This window comes from Monodon monoceros, unplaced genomic scaffold, assembly GCF_005190385.1.
Source record: "Monodon monoceros isolate NGI ecotype Baffin Bay Population unplaced genomic scaffold, NGI_Narwhal_1 Super_Scaffold_5, whole genome shotgun sequence".
Classification (NCBI taxonomy): domain Eukaryota; kingdom Metazoa; phylum Chordata; class Mammalia; order Artiodactyla; family Monodontidae; genus Monodon; species Monodon monoceros.
In genome coordinates this window covers 106,399,578-106,404,486 of record NW_021703782.1, presented here as the reverse complement: position 1 = coordinate 106,404,486, position 4,909 = coordinate 106,399,578, and the positions used below count along the sequence as shown (strand labels likewise).

Here is a 4,909-nt window from a genome sequence, read left to right as displayed (position 1 = left end):
GTGTGTGTGTGTGTGTGTGTGTGTGTGTGTGTGTGTGTGTGTGTAGGGTAGGGGACATCCTGCCAGGAGGCTACAAATTGAGCGATGTGACCTCCAGTGGTCACAAGCCAGCTCTTTCAGCACCACCCCCAACTTGGCCCAAGCCTCAGAACGAACGAGGGAAGACAAGAACATCAGAGGATCAGCGGCTACTATTTCCCAAGCACTTACTTTAACAGGCCAGGCTTGGAACAGGCTCCCCATGGAGGGTTTTAAGTCTAGTCACCCACAGAACCCTCAAGGCAAGCACTGTTTATCTCAATGATGGGGAAACTGGGGCTCCAAAAGGTAATCAAGCCTACCGAGGTCACTGAGTAAATGGCCAAGCCGGGATATGACCTCAGTTCTGGGGGACCCCAAGGCTTGGCATTTACCTGCAGGAAAGTCAAAAGCAGCCTCTGCTGCCCCGACTGAGGAAGAGTGGCAGGTGCCAGGTAATGACACCCACCCCAAGACAGCTTCACTCCAGGGATGGATCCAGATCCAGCCCAACCATACCCCATCCTTCCTCCTGGCACGACCCAGGGCTGAATGAGAGAAGCCTCCACCTCTTCTCTGTGACGACAAGACCATGGCAATGTCCCCCCACCACGTGGACACTCCTAATGTCGTCCCAACCTGGGAAAGTCACCTCTCCTGCCCTGTAACCTTGGGCAGTAACCTCCTCATTCCACCCCCACCAGGGCACTCACAACCTCTCAGCTTGGATGCCCACGCTTTCCATCCCGGACACCTTCTCCCCTGCCCTGAACCACCCCGTAAATGACTCTAGCCTGAGCACCCTTCATGCCGCCTTGACCCCAGCAATGTCCCCTCTGCCCAGTCTCCGTTCATTCCACACCGGTGGGACACCTCAGCAGTCTGACCAGGACCGGCACTGAGCACTCCCACGCTGGACCTCAGCAATACCCCCTTCTTCAGAATCTGCTCTTTCCATCCCAGACAATTCCTTGCGCATGCCCTGGTCAGGCCCCCTCCTCTCTTGCCCCGACCCCCGGAATATCCCTGAGGGTCGTCCAGGTGCCCACTGCCGCCGCCTTCCACAGCCCGCGCACCCGGTCCTTCCATCCCAGTACTTGCCCAGCGCGGGTCCAGTACCTGCGCCCCTGCTCCGATCTCTGCAATGTTCCAGGCCCGGGCATCTTCCCACTGACCGGGTACCTTCCGTTCCACCTCTCGCGCCGCCCACGGCCCGAGTACCTGCTCTTTCCAACGCTGGCCCTTCTAGTCCGGCTGAGCTGGGACACCTGCAACCCTACCCAGTTCCCCGCTCAGGGACGGCTCCCGCCCGCTGCAAGCCTCAGACCCGGACCATGCCGCGCCGCCCGCCTGCTCCGCGGGCTCAGCCCGGACCGCCGCCACTCACCCAGGATCCCATCGCTGCGGAAGGACAGCGTCTCCTTCCCCGGCGCCCGCGCAACCAACCTCGGGGCCACGGGGGGCGTTGCCTCACGCAGGGCCAACCTTTCTTTGGCCAATGAGTGTCGCCGAACTCCTCTGCACCGCCCCGGCCTCTGTGCAATTGGGTGGGTCACGTGACCAATATTATCTCACCCTCCCTTCTCCCTCTGTTCCTCCCCCTAAGTGCGGTTGAGGCGCGGAAGTGATTTTTTTTCTCTCCTGTGATTGGCCATCGAGATTAGATTGACCCGGGTGGCTGAGTGAGGCGGGGCCACTCTTAAAGGGATGAGGCGGAGCAAACAGGTTTCGAAGGCGCTTTGTGGAAGGAATTGCCGGTGGTCTGAGCTCTCACCTTTGGTTCCTCTGCCTCCACTGGTGCCCACACGGACAAGTTCTTCCCGCCCTTCGAGCGCCCACTTTCCAACGCCACCGCCTCTAACTTCCTACAGCATCCTCCTGAGCACTTGCCACTCTCCACTTTCTGGGGTTGTTTGCAGGAGTGCCACGCCTCCCCTACGAGACGTCGTCTCCCTAAGAGTTGGCGTCAAGTGATTCGGTTCACTGTGCCTTGCACTAAACACTGGGTTTGGAATCAGGCCTCCCTGAGTTGGAATCAAGCTCTGACACATCAGCTTTGTGGGGTTTACTCAGTTTACCCCTCTGTAAAATGGGAATGGAATTCTTGCCTTGCTTGAGTAACAGGGCTTTGGTGCTGATCATAAGAAAACAGTGTGGCAGCCCTTTCATAACCAAAGAACTGGACACATCTAAGTTTTTTTAGCGTAATTATCAGTAAGGTCACATTCTTTCATTCATCAACAACTAATATTTCTGTGTGCCAGCCCTTTGGCTGGACTTGGGAGTGCAGTGGTGGACAAGATACATATAATTAAGATACTTAATTACAATCTTACGTGATATTGCTCTAATGGTGGAAACTCAGGAATATGGGGATTCCCAGGGACACCTGCGCTCCCATGGGGAGGTGAGAGACTCCCGAAAGAAAGTGACGTCCAAACAGAAACCTAAGGATGACTAAGAGTCAGCTGGGCAGAGAGAAGAGGAAGGAGTGTTCAGGAACAGCATGGGCTGTGTGGTCCAGAGGCAAGAGCAAACTTGGCATGTTGTTTGTTTTTTTTTTTTTTTTTTGGTCATACCCCACATCATGCGGGATCTTGATTCCCCGACCAGGGATCGAACCTGTGCCTCCTGCAGTGGAAGCACAGAGTCTTAACCACTGGACCACCAGGGAAGTCCCCAAACCTGGCATCTTTGACTCAAGGTGGCAGAGAGAGAGGAGAGTGGTAGCTGATGAACCAAGGAAGTGGCAGCCAGAGCAAAGGAGAGCAGGCTCCACCATTGAACTGCCTGCGTCTGGGGCCAAATCCACTGCTTCCTCCCCTGTGTCCTTGGGCAAATCACTTAACTTCTCCAAACCTTAGCTTCCTAAAATGAGGAGAATGATGGTTTCTGAGCTTTTACGAGGACCTTAAGTGATTATTCACTTAAAAGTGCTCAGTGCTGGGCCTGGCGTGGTCTTAGGACATTTTGGCCATTGCTGTTAGAAAAACTGCAATAGCTAAGTAGAAAGCTAGATAAATCGATGCAACATACGGACTGAGACAGCTACAAGGTCGGGAGTAACTAGGACCTACTGTCTCCCTCTCTCTCTCTCTCTCTCTCTCTCTCTCTCTCTCTCTCTCTCTCTCCTTTACCCTGCTGTTTTTCTTCCCAGGATCTGACCTGTTATATATCTGTTTATCCAAGAGGGGAAGAGCCTTGTTTTGTTCACTGCTGCATCCATGGCACCTAGAACAGCCCCTGGCACATAGTTGGTGCCGATAAGGTCTTTCTCCTTGACCAAACCAGAGTCAGGCTCCTGTGAGCCAGCCCTCTGCTTGACTAGGTGCAATCTTGAGTTTCCATCTTGTAGAGTCCAGTTTTAACAAGAATTCTGCAGGGTCAGTTTAGTAAAATCCCCAACCCTGGGTATCTGATCACCCTCCATATTTGATCAAATTCTTCATCCTCCATCCTCAATATCTTATCCCCCTAGCCTGCCCTCCGCAAGAATCTCACTAGCCTTGACGTTCCCACTTAGTCATTTTCCATCCCCTGACATCCCCACTCTGCTCATTGTCTATAAATCTCCACTTGTCCTTGTTGTATTTGGAGTTGAGACCAATCTCTCTCCCCTACTGCAACAGCCCTCCCCCTGCACTAGGCTCTCTTGAATAAAGTCTTCCTTACAGTCCTTAATAAGTATCATGAATGTTTTTTTCTTTAACCTTGCTCAATGTGGTTATTGAATGAATGAACATGTAACTACATTGATTTATGGCTCTTGAAAGATGATATGATTGTATGCTGGCTAAATAAATGATATAGTTAGCTACAGACAGACACTGGTAAATAAGTCAGTGATCAATACAAATAGAAATACGTAGTGAACACATAGAAACACACAAAGAAACACATAGAGATGATGAACTGCAGGTGTGTGAGTGACACAAAAGTTGATGATGGCTCCGTGTAGATAATAATGCAGATCAGTAGTTCTGAACCTGTGGTGCACATTTAAGTCACCTGGAAGCTTTTCAAGACTCCACCTGCCGGGCTCCACCTGAACTGAGAGAACCAGGGCTGGGAGTGGGCCCAGGGATTTTTTCATAAACCTCCAGATGACTTGAAGCTCACTCCGGACAGACAGGCTGGGATAGAAGATGGGGAACTGGTATAAGTGCAGGGAGATAATCGAAGCCAGGAATCCAGAGGACAGAGCCAGAGAGGAAAGGGTACCAGTTCAGGAACAGAGCTCTCCACTGGGTAAGAAGATGGAGTTTAGAGGTAGAGAGTGGGGAGCAGTGGAAACAGGTAATAAGCCCCTTCCAAGCCCCATGGGAGGGGGGGAAATGTATGTGCAGGCCATCCTTTTGCCTGTTTGGGGCTGTGAGAAGCTGGTTCAAGGTCAGCACATGTCCAGGCCTGGAGGGTAGCACGTTCCTCCACCTGGGCTGAAAGGAAGCCCCTCTTTCTCTTCTCCTTCCTTCCCCTTAACTCCTGCACACACCCTCACCCAACTTTGGAGAACCAGAGGGTTTCCGGGGGCCAAACAGCCATTCCCCAGCGGTGGAGGACCAGTCCCCAGCTGGCCTATCCCCTTGCTCAATTGTCCTTAGTGTCACCAAGGTTGGGGCAGAAGAGGAGGGGGGGCTAGAGAGGTCAAGGTGGTGGTGATGGTCGACACAGAAAGATCCAGGTCAAAAGACGCTGAGAAATAGGGAGCCAGAGGGCCCAGCAGGCCAGGAGGATGCGAATCGACAAAGGGAAGAGGCACAAATGGGCGGGGGCCATAGGACGAGGAAGCGAGAGGCCGGCCCGGCGGCGGCCGCAGGGGGCAGCCGCGAGCAGCCTCAAGCCGGGCCCCTCCGCCCCGCCCCGCCCCGCCCCGCCCCCCGGAGGCTCCTCC

General features: G+C 53.6%; 1 protein-coding gene across 2 annotated transcripts in view; it reads right to left on the bottom strand.

The window, feature by feature from the left end:
* Positions 1-1,454, bottom strand: part of MIGA2 (mitoguardin 2) — a 28,175-nt gene extending 26,721 nt beyond the window's left edge. Inside the window, exon 1 of one of the 2 annotated variants that reach the window (XM_029202749.1) lies at positions 1,406-1,454. The gene's annotated coding sequence lies outside the window, so the exon portion shown is untranslated. The remainder of the gene's footprint in view (positions 1-1,405) is intronic. The other variant, XM_029202748.1, reaches the window with a different exon arrangement.
* Positions 1,455-4,909: the final 3,455 nt, after the last annotated feature.